The sequence below is a fragment of the Hordeum vulgare genome, chromosome 7H (genome assembly GCF_904849725.1).
Source record: "Hordeum vulgare subsp. vulgare chromosome 7H, MorexV3_pseudomolecules_assembly, whole genome shotgun sequence".
Classification (NCBI taxonomy): domain Eukaryota; kingdom Viridiplantae; phylum Streptophyta; class Magnoliopsida; order Poales; family Poaceae; genus Hordeum; species Hordeum vulgare.
The window spans coordinates 183,559,830-183,575,331 of record NC_058524.1 but is presented as its reverse complement, the minus strand read 5'-3'; positions in this window follow the sequence as shown (position 1 = coordinate 183,575,331).

The window sequence follows — 15,502 nt, the reverse complement described above, 5'->3', positions numbered from 1 at the left end:
TTGTCATCCTTTGTGTTGAGGTCGGGATCGCGCGATGGTTAAACACCTACCAACCCTTCCCCTCGGAGTATGCGTTTAGCACTTTGTTTCGATTACTAATAAAAACTTTCGCAACAAGTATGTGAGTTCTTCATGACTAATGTGAGTCCATGGTATAGATGCACTTTCACGTTCCACCATTGCTAGCCTCTCTAGTGCCGTGCAATTCTCGCTGGTGCAAAAACCCACCATATTCCTTCCTCAAAACAGCCACCATACCTACCTACTATGGCATTTTCATAGCCATTCCGGGATATATTGCCATGCAACTTCCACCGTTCCGTCTCATGACTTGTGCCGTCACTCTCATACTGCCATTGCATGATCGTAAGATAGTTCGCGAGATGTTTCAACATCATACGCCATGCTAGATCGTTGCACATCCCGGTACACTGCCGGAGGCATTTCCTATGGAGTCATCATTGTGAGTTTTGAGCTGTGAGTAAATAAAAGTGTGATGATCACCATTATTAGAGCATTGTCCCATGTGAGGAAAAAAGAGAGGCCAAAGAGCCCAAAAACAAAATAAAAGAGAAAATAAAAGAATGAAAAAGAGAGAGGCCTAAGAGCCCAAATGGAAAAAAAGATTGAGAAAAAGAGAGAAGGGACAATGCTACTATCTTTTTCCACACTTGTGCTTCATAATAGCACCATGTTCTTCTTGATTGAGAGCTTCTTGATTTGTCACTACCATATGCTAGTGGGAATCTTCATTATATAACTTGGCTTGTATATTCCAATGATGGGCTTCCTCAAAATTGCTCTAGGTCTTTGTGAGCAAGCAAGTTGGATGCACACCCACTAGTTCTCCTTTTGAGCTTTCACATACTTATATCTCTAGTGCATCTCTTGTATGGCAATCCCTACTCATTCATATTGATATATATATTAATGGGAATCTCCATAACCCTTTGATATGCCGAGTCAATGTGACTATCTCCTCCCTTTTTGTCTCACAACCGCCACCACACTCTATTCCACCTATAGTCCTATATCCATGGCTCACGCTCATGTATTGCGTGATATTTATAAAAAGTTTGAGAAAGTAAGAGTGCGAAAATAATTACTTGGCCAATACCGGGGTTGTGCATGATTTACATTAGTTGTGTGAGGATGATGGAGCATAGCCAAACTATATTATTTTGTAGGGATAACTTTCATTGGCCTTGTTATTTTGAAAGTTCAGGATTACCTTTCTAGTTTGCTTGAAGTATTATTGTTTTCATGTCAATAGCAAACTATTGTTTCGAATCTTATGGATCTGAACATTCATGTCACGTGAAAGAGTTTGCAAAGTACAAATATGCTAGGTAGCATTCCATATCAAAAATTCATTATTTATCACTTCCCTACTCGAGGACGAGCATGAGTTAAGCTTGGGGATGCTTGATACTTCTCCAACGTATCTATAATTTTTGATGGTTTCATGCTATTATCTTGTCAAACTTTGGATATTTTGCATGCCTTTTATATATTTTTGGGACTAACTTATTAACTCAGTGCCAAGTGCCAGTTCCTGTTTTTTCCGTGTTTTTGACCCCTTTCAGAGGAGATTTTGAAACATAGTCCAAACGGAAGAAAATCCCCGAAATGAATTTTTTTGTAACGGAAGAAGATCGGGAAGCTTGAGAGCCAAGGAAAGGGGGCCTCAGGGCCCCCACAAGCCCCCACCCCGCGGCCAGGGGGGAGGCCGCGGCCCACAAGGTTGTGGGCCCCCTGGGTGCACTCTTCCTTAGGGGCTGCGCCTATATATTCCGTAAAAATCCCAAAAAATCAGGAGATCATCGAAAGTACTTTTCCGCCGCCGCAAGCTTCTGTATCCGCAAGATCCCATCTGGGGCACGTTCTGGTGCCCTACCGAAGGGGGGATTCGGACAGGGAGGGCATCTTCATCAACACCATGACCTCTCCGATGATGCGTGAGTAGTTCACCATAGACCTACAGGTCCATAGCTAGTAACTAGATGGCTTCTTCTCTCTCTTGGATCTTCAATACAAAGTTCTCCATGATCTTCATGGAGATCTATCCGATGTAATCTTCTTTTGCGGTGTGTTTGTCGAGATCCGATGAATTGTGGATTTATGATCAGATTATCTATGAATCTTATTTGAGTTTCTTCTGATCTCTCTTATGCATGATTTCATATCCTTGTAATTCTCTTCGAGTTGTGGGTTTTGTCTGGCCAACTAGATCTATGATTCTTGCAATGGGAGAAGTGCTTGGTTGTGGGTTCATACCGTGCGGTGACCTCACCCAGTGACAGAAGGTGTAGCGAGGCACGCATCAAGTTGTTGCCATCAAGGGTAAAAAGATGGGGTTTTCATCATTGGTTTGAGATTATCCCTCGACATCATGTCATCTTGCTTAAGGCGTTACTCTATTCGTTATGAACTCAATACACTAGATGCATGCTGGATAGCGGTCGATGTGTGGAGTAATAGTAATAGTTGCAGAAAGTATCGGTCTACTTGTCTCGGACTTGATGCCTATATGTATGATCATTGCCTTAGATATCGTCATGACTTTGCGCGGTTCTATGAATTGCTCGACAGTAATTTGTTCACCCACCATGATATTTGCTATTTTGAGAGAAGCCTCTAGTGAACACTATGGCCCCCGGGTCTACTCCACACCATATTTTCAGCCTTACACTTTTTACTTCGTTGCACTTTCCGCCTTCAGATATCACTTTGCAAACAATCTTGAAGGGATTGACAACCCCTTTGAAGCGTTGGGTGCAAGCTTGTTTGTGTTTGTGCTGGTACTCTGGACTTGACGAGACCCTCCTTATGGGTCGATACCTTGGTTCTCAAACTGAGGGAAATACTTACTGCTCCTGTGCTGCATCACCCTTTCCTCTTCAAGGGAAAAACCGACGCGAACAAGAGAAGTAGCAAGAAGAATTCCTAGCGCCAAGAAAAGACTTTTGTTACCGTAGCACACCATAGTAACTCCGAAAGAAGAGAATGGAAACTAGATCATTGGGAAGAAAGAATGAAAAAGAAAATGACAACTTACACCACAATTGAATTTGAGAAGCATCTTAGAAGAAGTATAGAACAGAGTTGTTGGAAAAACAACAACGAAAAGAACAAGCTTGTTGTGGGCTTATGGAAACCATCTCAAATAATGAGTTGACAACCAGCCACTAACAAAACAAGGATTGATTGGGAGCAAGAAGATATGCAAAATCTCTTACACCAAGAGGATACATTGAGAACTTGGATCATGACAAGCACCATGATAGCAATAATCCATAGGAGAAAGCTTTTGGTGAAATCTAACCAAAAAGCTCAATGGAAGAAAAGATGGGTTGAAAAAAATCTCATGATTGAAGGAATTGGTGGGTTTGAGTATCTCATTCTTGAAATAACTCTATTCTAGACTCCTCCACAAACAATAATGCGATAATACCACCTTAGAGGATAAAGGAGGAACAATTGCACTTTGAAATGCAAGAGAAAGAACACTTGAAGTTCTCCAACAATAATCTTGAAGAACACATGAGAATAATTGAAACCTTGGAGAACCACCATGACCCTCTTGGAGAACACTGGAATGAAATGATGACACAAAAGAATTGAAGGTTGAAAGGAATAAGATTATGTCCTTGCAAAGAATTAGATGGAACTTCACGAAGAGAAACGTGAGAAAAACTTGGAGCTCCGGAAAAATAAGATGAACAATCATAGAATAGAAAATTGATATCATGAGCACTCCGGAAGAAAAATTAAAATCGCCATGATGAAGAAAGAATAAGAATTATTTTATGCTCATCCTTCATCAAGGTAAATAGATGAAAAGCAACGGATTTAGCATGTCACTTATTATTTTTAAAAAGACAAAAGAGCGATAGATAAGGCACACCTTGAAGAATTCTTGGAAGAAATACCGGTAAGAATTTGGAATGAAAGAAGATAACAGAAATGAACTGGGATACATGAGGACAAAGAGAGCATGATTCGATTAGAGAATGCTTGAACAAGGCGCCGATAAGAATTGGAAATGAATGGGAATACCATGAATGAATGAAGATATATATAGTCAGCTTAATTTAGTCCTTCTTCTTGTTGTTGTTGGATGGCCCCGTGATATAGTATTGGCGGGGACAATTCTTGCCGCTGACCATTAGCTTTTCATCGCCATCGCCGCCGCCATCATTGTTGTTTTCATCATTGTCATCATCTTCCTTGTTCGACCATTCCTCCTCCTCATCATCGTCATCCTGTTCTTCATCCCCCGATGGCCCTCGTCCGTCTGGTTGTCGTCTAACGACTCGGGAGGCGGCGTCCCTTCCATGATCCGAATAAATTCGAGGTCTGGGCTCGATCCCGGACTCATGGAAGATGAGCGGGATGATTCCGATGTTGACCTATCATCGGATGCCAGACTACTCGCGAAATTTTGTCCTCACTGTCATTCGACATGCCTGTGGTACTTATACAATGCACGAGAAAGCGAGATTGCACATTGTGTCATAATCAACCGCAACTATTTGTACCCAGTCTCTCCAAATTCGCGGGGTTGTGCAGTTCTCAATGTGATAATTACGCACATTTGTTGGAGCGTCCAAATATGATACAAGTATTTTTCATATAGTACTCCCTCCGTATAGGCGACCTAGGTGGGGGGAAACGAGAGAACTTGATGATTATTTGCTAATCAATACCATTGCATGCAGAGAATTCACCATTGCATGTTATGGTAAGTAGTTTGAAGTCCTTGAATGCATACAAGCCCCACGACTCCTATTGGATGTTTTCTTTTTTCAAGACAAAAAACAGGGAACGAGTTTTGGGATTATTTGGTTTTTGTAATGTGACTTATGCACCGGTACGAACGGAGTAGGACAGTTGACAAGCAATACATTGATCTCTTCTTGTTGATGAAGCTAGTAATAATAAAAAAACCCTACTCATCATTGCAAACAACGCATAGAAGATGGCTAATACATCAACCACAACTACACATGCTAGTTCCTTCTTGTCTCTTGCTTTCATGTGTTGCCTGTGATTGATTCTTTCTTGCTTCATTGTACTGATTGTAGACTCTAGATCAGTCAGTTTCTTCTCCAGCTTTATGTCATCTTCGCTTGGTGATAACACTCCGAGCCCTGCAATGCCATTCTTGATCCAGCCAGTTAACAAAGGCAAAAATATCCGTGCCAATGTTAAATAGTATTCACGATGAGCGATGGCATTAAGTCAACTAAAATGATGAACTTAGCACTAACCTCTAAGGGGCAACTGAGAAGCTGTCTGCCAATGTCAAATCCTTCCATGCATACATGTCGAGCGGGAGTGTGTCCGTGCACACAACTTAGCTTTTGGTATTCTCTGTGGCGCAAAACTTGGAGTCGAACTCATGTTGCAGGAGTATGGAGTCATACTCCATATCCGGCGGCTGATCACGTTCCTAGGGGGTGGTCATTGAGAACGGATTGAGCAGCGAGCTACTTTGGACATGCTAAAAAATATCAGGATAGATTGGTACGTGACAGGATGATTCGGATCCATAGTACACCTGCCTTTTGATGACCTGTAATGCCCCAAGAGTGTATCTTTCCCTTTTTGGAACCTTCTCTATGTGGGTCCAACTTGTCATTGACATGAGGTTATGCAATGTGATATTTCATGTGAAGCTCCCCTTGTTTATTTCTCATTTGCATACATGCATCCATGCCATTCCTTTTCATTCCATGTGTTATGTGTGATGCCTTGTGATGCATTGTGATCATATGATGTGATGTGATATCTTGGGTGATATGTGGTTCTGTGAATTGTGTGGTGTGGTGCAACTCTAGTAGGAAGCTTGTGGTCTTCAACTAGGGACTCAAAACCATCTCACTCTCTTTTATCTCAAGCCAAAATAATCTTTGCTCCTTCTCTGTTTTAAAATGCCCATGGTTTAGGATATTTTGTGGTGGTTTTGAAGTTGTATATTGGCTGTTTTAAATCCATGTTTGGAAGGTGCATATATTCCCAAAACAGATTTTATAAATGCTGTTTTGTAAATATTTTATTGCCCCAAATAATTCTCTCCTATTTTTTCAGTTGGGTCATAATCCCCTTATGACCAGGGGGTAATTTGTTTTATTTTAAACCCCACCAGATTTGCCTTGGTTTTGTATCTTTCACTGGTTTATTTTAAAATAGAAAGCAGCCCCAGGTTTTTTCTTTCTTTCTTATATTGCGCCACAGGTGGGCTCCCTCCCTCCTGCGTGGCCCATCTCTCGTCTCCAAGCACTGCAACCCATCCTAGCGCATCCCTCCTTCCACCTCCTGATGTTGTTCCTCCCCCGCTCGATTTCCGTCAGACAACCGAGAGAGAGAGCGAGCGCCGTGAGGGCTACAGACGTCTAGGTCCCCTCCATAAATCATAGGCATCCGTGCCCTCCTTCTCCTAGGGTTCCGCGCCTCCCTCTCGCGCCACTGCCACCTCTCTCCATCTCCCTCCATCTCTTCTTTCCCCTCAGGTAAGGGTGCTGTAGTAGGTTGTAGAGAGAGAGAGGAAGATTGCCGCGCCGTCTACCCCGGCTCCTGTCGTCGTCCGGCGTCGCCGCCATGTCCAGTGGCTCGGGGGAGCACCCCGCGCTCCATTCCCGACCTCGGTGAGGCCGGGGAACGACCACGTCGACAGCCAGCTCTTCATCATCTACGTGTTCCCGGTGATCTCCTCCCTGTACCACTACTTCGGTCTGCAGCAGGTCTTCGTCAGATCTCCGTCGATCCTCTGCAAGCTCCTCCTCCAAGCACATCGGCGCCTCTCCTTCCTTCCCTAAGTTAGAGCAAGCCTCTCCTCCCTCCTTCCCTGGTGGTAGATGCGCGTAGGAGTTCAGGTAGGCGATCTTTGCATGCCCCTGTTCGTAGAGGAGGCCGACAGGACCTGCGTGTGTTCTTGTGTAGTTGTAGGTGCTCGAGTAGATGCAGTAGCGTAGGGGGTTTTCCTCGTAGCCATAGGGTAGTTCTTCCTGCGGCGTAGCAACGGTAGCAAGGGCACTCCGGTGATGTCCCTTGTCGCCGGTGTCTCTGCGTGCAGAGCAGAGCATCCTGGTGCTCGTGGTAGAACACCTAGTAATAACCCTCTATTCTGTCAGACTCCGAAGCATAGCGTAGTGGTACTTGATGTGTGCATGTTGGCCTGTGATCGTGGGTTCGAGTCCCAGGGGTTGCACCCCCCCTTTTGATTTGTTTTCGGCAGCAGTATATTATTGCAGGGTCAGATCAGCTTGGTTGCACCCCTGTTCTGTCGAGCAAGGGCACCTAGCAGGGTGGTGTGCAGCTGAGTTGTGATACAGGGGGTCTGGGGTTCGACTCCTCCTGTGTCCTACATTTTTGTTGTTGTTTTTACTTCCTGTTTTGCTTGCTTGTTGCATACATACATGAGGTAGGCTTGGTACCTTGTAGTATTTATTTTTCTTGCTCTCTACAATAGGTGTTCTTGGCATTGTTGCTAGCATGGTAGTGATATTGTATATGTGGTGTAGTGGTGAGATAGATCTTGTGATGTTGTTTTGCACTAGGTTTTTATGTGGAGAAGTGTGACTCCATCCATAGATAATTGTGGGTTTTGCACTAGCCTAGTGAAGCTTAGGTGTGTGCTTCTTTTCCCCTTGTGAGATGAACTCATGCACCATGTTGTGCAAGTGAGAAGTATGTGTGGGTGTTGTCCCATGTGCAAGTAGATGTGATGTGAGTGTGTGTGTGCTCATGTGCCTATGTCTCACACATGTCATGGCAAGATATGCCTTGATGAGCACATGTACAAGATTACATGTGTAGGGTAGAAGTGCTTATGTGAGTTAAGTTAGAAGTGAATTCTATATAGCATGTGTAGGTGTTGTCATGCCTGTGCTTGTGGTATTTATGTGGGAGTGGTGATGTGCTAGGGCACACATGCATGGGGTCTAAACCCTCATGTCACCATTGGACTTGTGAAAGTGTGCAATAGCTTGTGTAGGTGTAGTTCTAGTGAATAGCACATGTGATGATGCACTATTCACTACATATGATTCCATGTAGATTTTCTTTCCTAGTTTGTGCCCATTTGTTCTATACAAGTGCATAGGTATTATATATGTTTTTGGGGTAGAATCATCCCAGGAATCCATTGGTGAAGTCAGTTTTGCCTTTGGGATACTGTATGGAAATGACATATTTCAGATTTGTTCTATGTTTGGAGCTTGGTCCCATGAGATGTGGTGTGCACAAGAGGTTGATTCCTTGTTGTGGCATTAGAGGGTAACCCCCTCTATGGCATGTTGGTTTTGTTTCATGCTTAGTAGTTCATATGTGCAAGTTGTGCCCAATCAAAGTAGGCATGTGGCTGAAATTCCAGATTAGTGAAAATCTGTGATTTTCACCAAGTCTAAGAATCTGCTTATATTTTCTTCTCCTGTTGTTGAGCTTGTGCAGGTCCATGTGTTGTGATTCAGCCTTAGCTTTCAACTCGGAAGTTGTAGCTTTTGTGTTTGTCTATGTCTATGTAAATTTTCATTCCATTTGGAGTCCTGTAGATATTGTTTTGGGTGCCGTCAAAATGCTTCAAAGCATAAACAGCTAGTGAGAATCTGGAATTTTCACTAAGTCCCTGAAAAGTGATATTTTTGGCCAAGTTAGCAGCTGTGTAACTTTCTGTGTGAAACTCCTTTGCATTATCTTTTTTGCTTGTGCTTGTAGTACTCTTGGATAGCTTCTGCCACATATCTTATTTGGCATGTTTGGGTGGCTGTAGGTGCTTTGCATGTAGCTCTCAAAGTGCTATGATGCTGTTTATGGCAGATTGTGTAGTTTTGGTGTTTTGATGATTGTGAGTGCATAGATGATGGTGTGGTGTTATTCTTTGCACCACCCATCCATGTTGGTTTGTTTTATGTCTTGGCAACCTGGAAGCACCAGAGTTATGCCATTGGAGTGTGTTGTGTTGTGTTTGACACGTAGCACTTCATTTCTTGTTTCGTTGTTTCCCGTTGATCCATAGCTCCATTTGTAATGTTATTTATATGCTTTTGCATCGTTTTCACGGGACGCATCTGATCATGAAATCCTCATGCATGTCAAGAGAGCTTAGAGTGCATTTCTGTCCAGGAACTTGTATTTTCTTCTCATGCTTGTGCTAGTGATAGAAATAGAGATGCACGTTCATATTCATCTCATGCATCATGTGCTTGTTGCATCTTGAGGTGCTGTTGTTCATTGGATGTTATTTTTATGTTGGGTAGCATCAGGATCGGAGAACGAGTACGTGGATTCGGGAGAGTACGTACAGGACGAACAAGAGCAGTTCCAAGCTGAGGATATCACACGCAAGATGATATGACCTTGATTCCATCTCTAGACTTGTTATGCTAGATTACGTTTCTTCGTCATATGCTTGCTGCCTACCACTGAAATAATTGCCTCCTGAATTGCCATGAAACCCAAACACTTATCCCTTCCTAGCAAATCTTGAATGGCTAAGTAGGCTTTGCTAAGCTTCTAATGTTAGCGTTGCTAGTTGCAGGTGCCTTGTCTCATGTGATAACATGAGTTGATATCATTATGCTAAATATGTTATTTAATTAATGCACCTATATACTTGGTAAATAACGGAAGGCCTAGACTTTTGCGAGGTGTTTTGTTTCGTTATTGCCGCCATAGTTACCGGCTACCGGTGTTTGATTCCATAATGATCGCTCCTAACACGTTCGGGGTTGTTATGGGGACCCCCTCCATAAATCGCGTAGTGCTAAGACTTGTCTGGCAGGACGCAACATTGGTGTTAATTTGCTAATCACTTAATAATCTGCATAGGGAATGGCCTACCCGAGGAATTTATCAACAACCCGGGCCTGTGCTCCTCATGAGTGTTGGTCCAAACTAGAGCACCGTGCGGGGCATCCCGGGGCAACTCGGGAGATTTCTCTGGCCACTGTACGCTTCGCTTATCCGACGTGTCCTGAGACTAAGATACGAGGCTCTTATCAGGGTCGTCGACACATCGGGAGGTCCTGCTCGCCTTGTCTTACCTTAGCGATATATCTTGCGTATAGGAATCACGGTGAAGCTTTGTTCTCCCCAGAGTTGAGGTTTTCCTCTAAGGAATCCGACGAGATCACGAGATTCATGATAGAGGATTACTTTGAGGCCCGTGTACATTTGTGTTTGACTAGTTGGAGCACCCCTGCAGGGTTTAATCTTTCGGGAAGCCGTGCCCGCGGTTATGTGGCAACTTGGAATATTTGTTAACATCCGGTTATAGATAACTTAAACATAATCTAATAAAATTGCCAACTGTGTGTGTAACCGTGACTGTCCCCTTCGAAGACCTCTCTTCGATCGGGAACACGGTGGGGTTATGATTGACGTAAGTAGGTGTTTAGGATCACTTAGTGATCAACTAAACATCGACCGCTAGCATAATCCACCCTCAATACATGTTCTGCGTAAGTTAGCCACCATATGATGCTTAGTATGCTGCAACCTAAATACTCCACCTTCCAACCTAATAACTTGACTAGTTCTGGCACCGAGGTCATAGATTGATGAGTCCCCGTGGCTCACAGATTCCTTCACAACACCAACAGGTTCAGGTACCCCCGAGACAGGTGATCCCGACGGCACGCAGCTCGCGTGGCAGTACGATGAGGAGAACGACCGCCTGTACATGAACTATCCAAAAGACCGAGGCGTGGTCATGATCGTGGGCAAGCATGCAGGGTAGCATAGTCATTTCTCATGTTTTGTAGTCCGTAGCGGAACTACCTTGTTTGGATGCGTGATGTAACTCTGATATATTTATGAGATGGCAATTGAATCCCTTATTGTCATTCTGTTATTATTATGTACGTGCTATGTTACCGTGCTTGCGAAACGCTTAGATGCGCTTCTTTCCAATTCGGGGCCTCGTTCCCTAAATCGGAAAGGACCGCATCTTAGTCGTTACATGACCTTAGGCAAGTGCTCTGCGGTGACCACCGTCGTGGTGGTGCTGCCGAGAGCAGCGGTACGAGCAGGAGCAGCCACATCGAAACCATCAGCACCACTCATCTGCATTCCCCTGATGTCAGCACCACATGAGGGAATTTGGATGCTATCTAGGGATTTGGGGGAAATGGGAAAACTATGGGGATATGCTAACAATTGGGAACTACTTATTGCACTATGTTGTATACGGCACACAGTTTATACACGTTGTTTGTGTTGGGTATTACAACTTCACACACAATTTCCTCACCAAACCGTGTGAGAAGACAACGTAGGTGCGACACGGGCGCCGTGACATAACTGTATGTGACGTACTAGCCTGTACATATAGGGATGCAATAATTGAGTTACAGTAATACTAGTAAATAGCCGCTCTGCGGATATCCATCAAAAAATAAAAACAACCGCTCCACAGATAGAGATGGCGGTGGCAAACGAGGCAGGGGCTACCGGATAAGAGGTCAATCCTCGATAGGTGGGCGGTGGTGGCATCATAGGAGGTCAATCCTTCGTATAAGGTGAGAGATAGGAGGAGTTCAACCATCGAGGTCGGCGGCGGCATGATTGGAGCACATCCATCGTGGTCGATGGCGGGATAGTGGAGGTCGAACTTCACGCAGTTGCCCCACTAAGCCTTACTCCTCAACCATGTTGTCTCGGCGTGTCGTCGCATCGCGCTTCTCTGTCTACTGGACGGTGGTCGCCACGTGGCTAATTGACTAATGTATTCTTTTCATTGAGTGGCATAATTAAGGTATTCAATTCATAAGGGTACTGATGTACTACTCTACGTGTAAATTGAGTGTCCATCAATTTTTATCATCGCACGAGTGGATAAAAATATGGAGCGCACTCAGTAATTATGAAAATAAAATCTTGTGACTTATGCACGCATCTTTGGGCATTAGTTAATCTGCGTGTTAATCTCGTTGTTTTGTTTTTAATTACCCTTCGTGTGGTGCAGATGGAACGATATGAATGGATAAAGAATCAGAGACGCTTAGATTTTATCAGTGAGGTGATGGAGTTTATCAATTTGGCTGAAAGTACTATAAAGAAGAGGATTGGTAATGATGATCACATCGTGTGTCCATGCAGTCGTTCTCGCAATACAGAGTCACATCAAGTTACAGTTGTCGAGTTCCACTTAGTCACACGAGGATTCTTGGATGGATATACTCGTTGGACCAGACATGGTTGATACATCCATTTTGCATCATGTTTTGTTACTGATATTTATAGTGTTTTATGCATTATACCACTTTATGGAGTAATTCTAATTTCTTTTCTCTCATAATATGCAAGGTTTACACCAAGAGGGAGAATGCCAGCACATAGAATTCTGGACCTGAAAAAGCTACATCACAGATACCTACATCTCCAAATGTGCTGGAACTAAACGAAGTTTTTTATGGAATAAATAAAAAAATACTAGAATAAAGAAGTACCAGAGGGGGGCTGCTAGTGGCCACTAGGCACCAGGGCACGCTAGCCCCCCTGGCGCGCCTTGGTGGGTAGTGGGCCACCCAACCCACTTTTGGCAACCATCTTCTCGTATATATTACGTTTGACGTGGAAAAAATAAGTAGAGGACTTGCAGGATGGAGCACCGCCTTCTCGAGGCGGAACTTGGGCACGAGCACCTTTGCCCTCTAGCGGAGTAATTCTACCGGGGGAACTTCCCTCCCGGAGGGGGAAATCGAGGCCATCGTCAGCACCAACAACCCTCTCATCTTGAGGTTGCCAATCTTCATCAACATCTTCAACAATATCATCTCCTATCAAAACCCTAGTTCATCTCTTGTGCTCAATCTTGTACCAGAACCTCAGATTGGTACGTGGGGCGACTAGTAGTGTTGATTACATCTTGTAGTTGATGCTTTGTGGTTAATATGGGGGAAGATCATATGCACATATCCAATATGCTATTTAGTACCTGCTGCGGCAACAAAAGTCCTTCCTTGGCGCTAGGAATTTTTCTTGTTACTTCTCTGGTTTGCGTCGGTTTTTCCCTTGAAGAGGAAAGGGTGATGCAGCACAGGAGCAGTAAGTATTTCCCTTAGTTTGAGAACCAAGGCATCGATCCAGAAGGAGGGCCTCGTCAAGTCCAAAGTACATGCGCAAACACAAATAAGCTTGCACCCAACGCTTCAAAGGGGTTGTCAATCCCTTCAAGATTGTTTGCAAAGTGAGATCTCAAGGCGGAAAGTGCAACGAAGTAAAAAGTGTAAGGCTGAAAATATGGTGTGGAGTAGACCCTGGGGGCCATAGTGTTCACTAGAGGCTTCTCTCATAATAGAAAATATCAAGGTGAGTGGACAAATTACTGTCGAGCAATTGATAGAACCGCGCAAAGTCATGACGATATCTAAGGCAATGATCATACATATAGGCATCACGTCCGAGACAAGTAGACCGATACTTTCTGCATCTACTACTATTACTCCACACATCGACCGCTATCCAGCATGTATCTAGTGTATTGAGTTCATGACGAATAAAGTAACGCCTTAAGCAAGATGACATGATGTAGAGGGATAATCTCAAACAAATGATGAAAATCCCATCTTTTTACCCTTGATGGCAACAACATGATGCGTGCCTCACTACCCCTTCTGTCATTGGGTGAGGTCACCGCACGGTATGAACCCAAAACCAAGCACTTCTCCCATTGCAAGAATCATAGATCTAGTTGGCCAAACAGAACCCACAACTCAAAGAGAATTACAAGGATATGAAATCATGCATAAGAGAGATCAAAAGAAACTCAAATAAAATTCATAGATAATCTGATCATAAATCCACAATTCATCTGATCACGACAAACACACCGCAAAAGAAGATTACATCGGATAGATGTCGGGACCCCTATCCTAAGCCATAGGAATCAAGCCTGTAACACATCGCATCCCTTTGCGGTCTCACGCACGGTTAACCCCACGGCTGCAGCCTTACCTTAGCCGGGACCGTTTGCGCCTTTTGACTCACGTATGCAATTGTGTCACTAGCATTCCAATGTCAAAGAACCCGGATCGACAAGTCTAGTCATAAACCAAAGTGGCAGTACCGCACAAGGACATGCATACATGACCCAACAAAGCAGGTGTCGGTCACCAGCGAGTGTAGACAAGTCGTAGCAAGCTACAAGGACTCCATTACATCGCGTGACATTTCCCCAAAGGGGACAGACACAACAGCTAAGAAGGACACATGCCGGTCAACCAATGTGTCCGCAGCGGTAGCGAGCTACCATGGCTCATTGGATCACAAAGGGGCATTTCCCTGTAAGGAGTGCTACTAAAGTTCACGGCTAGGTAGTCGAACCCCATACATATCAAGTACGACACAGGCACGCATGGCATACCGATATGTATAGATACATCGATGGCATCACAACATAACCATAAACATACAAGCTTTATTTAAGAGGCTCGGAAGAGCCACACACATAATATTACACAGTAAGGGTCTGACGACCCATAATAGCAGTCATTCAGTTACAAGCCAGCGGAAGTGTTTAAAACTATCTGAGTAGAGACAGGTGCAACTAGAAGGCACATGGCCTGACTATACTACAGACCCAACCTAGGGCCAGATCGTAGCTGGGACACCAGCTACTCGTCGTCGTCGATGTCTATGAAGAACCCTCCATTAGGGTCATTAGCAACCTCTGCAACATTTATTAAGCAAACATGAGTACGGAGGTACTCAGCAAGACTTTAGGATAACTATCTACTCATGCAATGCATCAATAAGGTATTGTGGGGTTTCATGCGGAACGCCAGCATTTGACTCGTGGCTAGACAACTTGCATTTTTAAATAATTTTGACAACTTGATTTCTCGCACATGAGTCCACTAACAACACAACAATACTCCATCGTGGAATAATTCCGTCTCCATACAGAAATGCCGTCCACGACACTCATGCTTATCTTGACAATTTTATGAGTAGCCATTGAAGTTATCTACGAACAACATATGTCTCCAAGTAGTCCATATCCGCGGACGTGGCTATTCGAATAGATCATAACCCTGTAGGGGTGTACTTCGTCACACACGCTCTCGCCACTTATCGCCATGTGCACGTCATGCACCTCGACAACCTTCAAGCGGAAGCCCAGCGAGGGAGTCGGCCACGACCGTTAACCACATTAGTACCTAGTCCAGGTCTATCGCCTATCTGAGGGTAACCCGCACGGAAGTCCGACCGAGGTTTCCGCCACGGCCCCAAACGATGTGCGCAGGGGTCCCAAGCCCACCATCCGGGTGCCACTTGGTACACCGTGCCACTGCCTACCGCATCACAGCCCACCTCTCAGGTCAGCACCATGCACGGCCTCCAGCATGACTATAAACACCAGAAACTACTTGCAACTCCTGGACCGAGTACTAAGCAGTTAATAAGTCGAGAGGGGTCATATTTCAGGGCCCAGCATGTGGTAGTATCTCGTCTTGGATTACATACACGGAACTCAGTTCCTAAGGACGGTTCCAAT